This window comes from Patiria miniata, unplaced genomic scaffold (genome assembly GCF_015706575.1).
Source record: "Patiria miniata isolate m_02_andy unplaced genomic scaffold, ASM1570657v1 HiC_scaffold_10, whole genome shotgun sequence".
NCBI classification, from domain to species: domain Eukaryota; kingdom Metazoa; phylum Echinodermata; class Asteroidea; order Valvatida; family Asterinidae; genus Patiria; species Patiria miniata.
The window spans coordinates 20,277,761-20,285,364 of record NW_024037048.1 but is presented as its reverse complement, the minus strand read 5'-3'; positions in this window follow the sequence as shown (position 1 = coordinate 20,285,364).

Genomic DNA, 7,604 nt, shown 5'->3' with positions numbered 1-7,604 from the left:
TGACCAACGGCTATGCAGGCAGCTGTGATAAAGAACGCCAGGATGTGGGCTCTACGTGGCTCATCCCCCGGCCTAGAGCCAACAGCACAGAACTCCATCTTGGGCAAAATCTTGTCCTTGTACCAGCCTGCAGAAAAAGAAAAAAACAGTCAATTGTTATTTAATGATCGTTAACTTGGTTATCGTTAAGATCGGAGTAATTAACCTGAAGTTAACACAACCTAGATATACCACACGGTATACCAAACGTTAAATCTGACACCGTGGCAGCAAGGAGATTTCCACCTTTCTATGAATATGCCTTTGAATGAGCATGAAGACTGTTTATAAAAGATATAGACATATATCATACTCGGCAATAGGGATAGTCAGTAGAAAGAACTTGGGACAGGTGTGTACAAAGTTACGCGCAAGACCCAGACTTTTTTTAAGGGAATAACTGAGAAGACGACCATATTGGTAATAAGGATATTTTTATTATGGAGTAGATAACCCATCTTGGTTAGGAGGGTATTTTTTTTTAGAAGGGAACTATGGAGGAGATCAGACTAACTATCTTGCCTGGGAGGATAATTTTCAGAAGGGAATTATGGAGAAGACAAACCATCTTGGCTAGGAGGATATTTTTTAGAAGGGAACTATGGAGGAGACTAACCATCTTGCCTTGGAGGATATTTTTTAGGAGGGAATTATGGAGAAGACTAACCAGCTTGGCTCAGAGGTGTTTTTTTTTTAAAGGGAATTATGGTATAGACTAACCATCGTGGCTAGGAGAGTTTTTTTTAGAAGGGAATAATGGAGGAGACTTACTATCTTGGCTAGGAGGATATTTTTTTTAAGAAGGGAATTATGGAGGAGACGAACCATCATGGTTAGAAAGATATTTGTTTTAGAAGGGATTTATGGAGAAGACTAACTATCTTGGCTAAAAGGACATTTTTAGAGGGAATTTATGGAAGAGACTAACTATCTTGGCTAGGAGAATATTTTTTAGAAGACAGTTATGGAGGAGATTAACCATCTTGGCTACGACGATATTTTTAGAAGGCAATTATGGAGCAGACAAACCATCTTGGCTAGGAGGATATTTTTTGAAAGGCATTAAAGAGGATATTAAGCATTTTGTCTAGGAGGATATATTGTTTTTTTTCCAGTTTTTTTTAATTGTTTTATTTTTATAAAATTCATCAAGTATTAAATATCATGACAAAGGACGAATTAGTTATAATGCATGCTAGGGGGCTTACTTTGTTAATGAGGAAAAAGGATTTGAAATTTGAAGGACCCATAACTGACACCCATAACTGACATCGCACCCCCCCCCCCCCCAGCTAAAGCTAGATCCACCCCTGTTTAGGATTTCACACTAGTTTCTGCTATAGTGAGTATAGGTTTGCGTAATTGTGAAGTAAGTGCCGTTAGATTAGGCCCCCAAAAAAAAAAGTCTCCGGTTTCTGGTATGCGCGCGCGTCGCCGTATCCATGCGCGTCGGCAAAATGGAAAAGTTTTTTTTTCAGTGAAAGATGACGTCTCAAAACCGCCAAACTCACTGGTTTGACTGGAATTCTGCTGCTGCGCAATTTCAACGTGTTTTTAGATGGGGTTATGATTGAGAATAAGCTTTATGTGGCCTCTCTGGACTCCCATATATTTGCACTAAGTTTAGTCGGGCACCATTTGCAGTCATCAGCCGACATTTGAAGCAAAAAAGTCGGGTAAAAAAAAAAAAGCCGCGTCGCCGCACCACTTTTTGGACAAGCTCCATACCAGAAACCGGAGACTTTTTTTTTGGCCTTAGCCACTCATTATTTTCATGGGAATTGCCAACACTACAACAGACATTTTTGCATGACACTTAGAAATTACGGCTTTGAAAAAGGCCTTAACAGAGAAGATTACTTCTGTGCTTACAGGGATAGCGCAGGATTTCTGTGCTAGCGTGCTGTATACTCAGAGTTGTACGGAAAAATGGATTGAAAATGATCAATCTCATTATTAAAAATCACCCACCAGAATACTGGGAAAGCTTTAAGTGTAATTGTCTCCATGCTTGGACAAAAGAGGGTGCGCGTAATAGCCAAACAAGCAGAAGCCGGAATGAGGGACACTTCACTGGTTCACTCATGCTGGTTATCGTGTATTTGGTACCAGCATTTATAAGCCATGATGGCGCCCAAATGGCCCTCGTTTATAGTTTTCTCTGTGGAAGGGGGGGGGGGGGGTGTTTAAGCACAAGAAAAAGATTGACCTTCTCGTTGAGTGTATAGTGACTTCTTCCTTGCTGATCTTCCAAGGAAACTTCTCCGTGGTCTCCCCTGCTTCCTCATCCAGCATCCAGGGTTTGGGCAGCTCCTTGAACCGTCTCAGGCTCTACTCCTTGGGCTTCTTGTTCAGGTCCGGGATGACCTCCACGTCCGAGCAGTTGATGCGGAACTTGCTGAGCATGTTGGACATGTTCATCTTCTCCCTGTCCATTTGCTCCTTCTTGCTCGTGGTGGCAAAGATGCGCAGCTTGCATTTCTCCCAGTTGGATTTCATGGAGATGAGGTGTGGGATGAGTAGGGTCAAGCCTGGGGGTGGTGGGGGTGGGGGCGGAGGTGGGGGGGGGGGGTCACAAACAAAAATTATACAGAGCATTATTTCCCTTTGACATAAAGCATGTGTTTCCGTAGACATGCAGCCATCCAGAATAACCTGAGAGATCTCTGAAAGGCTCCATGAAATGAATTGGACACTGAAACATATATTAAAATAATAATGCCATCCACGAACAAAAAGTGTGTGTTTTCTATTACATATAAAAAAAAACTGTGTGGTAGGATAGGTAAAACTCTTTTTTTCTCTACTTTGCATGCATTAATTAACATGTGAATCATTCTGCCGACTACTGACCAACTTACACAAAAATAAATATAAAGTTTATAGTTTTCACTGTGGAGGGGGGGGGGGGTGCTTGATCCCAAGGAGGAGATTCTACCTTCTCTTTGAGCATGGTGACTTCTTCCTTGCTGATCCTCCAAGGAAACTTCTCCGTGGTCTCCAGGCTGCTTCCTCATCCAGCATCCAGTGTTTGTGGAGCTCCTTGATGATTGTGTTGGTCTTGATCTTACCCAACCAACAGCCCAGAACTCCATCTTGGGCAAAATCTTGTCCTTGTACCAGCCTTCAGAAAAAGAAAAAAAACAATCAATTGTTATTTAATGATCGTTAACTTGTTTATCATTCAGATCGGAGTAAACCTGAAGTTAACACAACCTAGATATACCTCACGGTATACCAAACGTTAAATCTGACACGTGGCAGCAAGGAGATTTCCACCTTTCTATGAATATGCCTTTGAATGAGCATGACGACTATTTATAAAAGATATAGACATATATCATACTCGGCAATAGGGATAGTCAGTGGAAAGAACTTGGGACAGGTGTGTACAAAGTTACGCGCAAGACTCAGACTTGTTTTAAGGGAATTACTGAGAAGACGACCATAATTATTGGTAATGAGGATACTTTTATCATGGAGTAGATTAACCATCTTGGTTAGGGGGATATTTTTTAGAAGGGAATTATGGAGGAGACTAACCATCTTGGCTAGGAGAATATTTTTTAGAAGGGAATTATGAAGGAGAGGAACCATCATGGTAAGGAGGATATTTGTTTTAGAAGGGATTTATGGAGAAGACTAACCATCTTGGCTAAAAGGACATTTTTAGAGGGAATTTATGGAAGAGACTAACTATCTTGGCTAGGAGGATATTTTTTAGAAGGGAATTATGGAGGAGAGGAACCATCTTGGTTAGGATATTTGTTTTAGAAGGGATTTATGGAGAAGACTAACCATCTTGGCTAAAAGGACATTTTTAGAGGGAATTTATGGAAGAGACTAACTATCTTGGCTAGGAGGATATTTTTTTAATAGGGAATTATGAAGAAGACCAAAGATTTTAGGTGGAAAATGGACTGGAATATTGATGTTTAATATGTCGAGTTCCACTTGGCAAAAAAAATGAACTACGTAAGGGTTGTTCAATTTGCACTGAAAGTGATCAATACTAATATTTGAAAAATAACCCACCAGAATGTCAAAGGTTTGACACAATTAACAGATGTTGCAAGACTGGACTTAAAATCACACAAACCAGGGACTAAGCGTAAAGTGGATACTGGGAAAGCTTTAAGTGTATTGTCTCCATGCATAGACAAAGAGGGCGCTTTATAGTCAAACAAGCAGAAGCCGGAATGAGGGACACTTCACTGGTTCACTCATGCTGGTTATCGTGTATTTGGAACCAGCATTTATAAGCCACGATGGCGCCCAAATGGCCCTCGTTTATAGTTTTCTCTGTGGAGGGGGGGGGGGTGCTTGAGCGCAAAAAGGAGTATCTACCTTCTCGTTGAGCGTAGTGACTTCTTTCTTGCTGATCTTCCAAGGAAACTTCTCCGTGGTCTCCCCTGCTTCCTCATCCAGCATCCAGGGTTTGGACAGCTCCTTGAACCGTCTCAGGCTCTACTCCTTGGGCTTCTTGTTCAGGTCCGGGATGACCTCCACGTCCGAGCAGTTGATGTGGAACTTGCTGAGCATGTTGGCCATGTTCATCTTCTCCCTGTCCATTTGCTCCTTCTTGCCCGTGGTGGCAAAGATGCGCAGCTTGCATTTCTCCCAGTTGGATTTCAAGGAGATGAGGTTGGGATGAGTAGGGTCAAGCCTGGGTGGGGGGGGGGGGGGGGGGGGGGGTGGGAGGTGGGGGTGGAGGTGGGGGGGGGGAGGTTTCACAAACAAAAATTATACAGAGCATTATTTCCCTTTGACATAAAGCATGTGTTTCCTTCGACATGCAGCTATCCAGAATAACCTGAGAGATCTCTGAAAGGCTCCCTGAAATGAATTGGACACTGAAACAAAATAATAAAGCCAACCAAGAACAAAAAGTGTGGTGTTTTCTATTAGGCCCAAAAAAAAAAGTCGGTCTCTGGTCGGCGTGCGCGTCGATTTTAATTATGCGCGTCAATCTTTTTTTTCCAAAATGTTTCGCGGTAGCTCCGACAGCGCCCTCTATTGCCGCATCTCCTCAATTTTTTTTAACAAAGAGTACCAAGGAATGGGAAATTGCTAGAGAGCACCATCGAGAGCACCAAGGCAAATTATGGAGGACACCAATGTACATGAGGACACCAAAAAAGCAAAATAGTACCCCACCTTGGGCCAAGTTCGCACAAGGACTATAGTTGACCAATGGTTAACTAACGTTTGCCCGAACTCTGTCTAGTCGACGGTGATTGACTACGCTAGTCGACTATTTGGAACCAGCCTACTGGGGTTGGTTGCTTCGCTGGTAACCAATAGCCGTGCGTATTCATAACGCTAGCAGAGAGCCAGGATCCAGAAGTTTTGCGATGACATTTTGACCAGCGTTTGACTAGAGACGTTCGCACGTTGCTATCAGTGCGCAGGCGTAAGGTACGTCACAAATCAACCACTAGTCGACTAATGGTCCTTGCCCGAAATTGGCCTTGTCTGTACAATCCAAGCTTGAAAAAAAAAAAGCAAAAAAAAAAAAAAAGCAGCGTCCCCGCGTCAATTCCGGAACTTTGGTCTGACCAGAGACCAAATATTTTTTTTTGGTCTACATATAAGAAACAACTGTGTGGTAGGGTAGGTAAAAATCGGTTTTGGGGGGTTTGACATTTCTATAGCCTAAAAATATAAGGTGGGATGATAGTCATTAAAATCCACTTTTCTTCTCTATTTTGCATGCATTAGTTAACATGTGAATCATTCTGCACTTCTGACCAACTTACACAAAAACAAAAATAAAGTTTATAGTTTTCACTATAGGAGGTGGGGTGCTTGAGCGCAAGGAGGAGATTGTACCTTCTCTTTAAGCGTGGTGACTTCTTCCTTGCTGATCTTCCAAGGAAACTTCTCCGTGGTCTCCAGGCTGCTTCCTCATCCAGCATCCAGGGTTTGGAGAGCTCCTTGATGATTGTGTTGGTCTTGATCTTACCCAACCAACAGCACAGAACTCCATCTTGGGCAAAATCTTGTCCTTGTACCAGCCTTCAGAAAGAAAAAAAAACAGTCAATTGTTATTTAATGATCGTTAACTTGGTTATCGTTAAGATCGGAGTAATTAACCTGAAGTTAACACAACCTAGATATACCTCACGGTATACCAAACGTTAAATCTGACACCGTGGCAGCAAGGAGATTTCCACCTTTCTATGAATATGCCTTTGAATGAGCATGACGACTATTTATAAAAGATATAGACATATATCATACTCGGCAATAGGGATAGTCAGTGGAAAGAACTTGGGACAGGTGTGTACAAAGTTACGCGCAAGACTCAGACTTTTTTTAAGCGAATTACTGAGAAGACGACCATAAGTATTGGTAGTTCAGGATATTTTTATTATGGAGTAGATTAACCATCTTGGTTAGGAGGATATTTTTTAGAAAGGAATTGTGGAGGAGACTAACCATCTTGGCTAGGAGGATATTTTTTTTTAGAAGGGAACTATGGAGGAGACTATAACCAGCTTGGCTCGGAGGGTGTTTTTTTTTAGAAGGAAATTATGGAGGAGACTACCATCTTGGCTAGGAGGATATTTTGAGAAGGGTATCATTTAGAAGGGTATTAAGGAGGAAACTAACCATATTGGCTTGGAGGATATTTTTTTAGGAGGGAAGTACAGAGGAGACTAACCATCTTGGCTAGGAGAATATTTTTTAGAAGGGAATTATGGAGGAGAGGAACCATCATGGTTTAGGAAGATATTTGTTTTAGAAGGGATTTATGGAGAAGACTAACCATCTTGGCTAAAAGGACATTTTTAGAGGGAATTTATGAAAGAGACTAACTATCTTGGCTAGGAGGATTTTTTTTAGAAGGGAATTATGAAGAAGACCAAAGATTTTAGGTGGAAAATGGACTGGAATATTGATGTTTAATATGTCGAGTTCCACTTGGCAAAGAAAATGAACTAATTATGAGTTGTTCAATTTCCACTGAAAGTGATCAATACTCATTTTTGAAAAATCACCCACCAGAATGTCAAAGGTTGGACGCAATTAAAGATATTGCAAGACTGGACTTAAAATCACAAAAACCAGGGACAAAGCGTTAAGTTATGGAAGACAGATAGTGCCACTCAATGAGTGTGAATATATTTTTTTGGTGCGTGTGAAAATATTTTTTTGTACAGTGACTGCCACTTATTATGACGACTTATGTGGCGGCCGCCACTTATTATCTGGCGGCCGCCACATAATACGTGGCGGCTGGTGTGCAAAAAAAAAATATTTTCACACCCACCAAAAAAAATGTATTCACACTCATTGAGTGGCACTATCCGTCTTCCGTATAAAGTGGATACTGGGAAGAGCTCTAAGTGTATTGTCTCCATGCATGGACTAATAGTCAAACAAGCAGAAGCCGGAATGAGGGACACTTCACTGGTTCACTCATGCTGGTTATCGTGTATTTGGAACCAGCATTTATAAGCTACGATGGCGCCCAAATGGCCCTCATCCAGCATCCAGGCTTTGGAGAGCTCCTTGATGATTGTGTTGGTCTTGATCTTACCCAACCCATCAATCTAGAC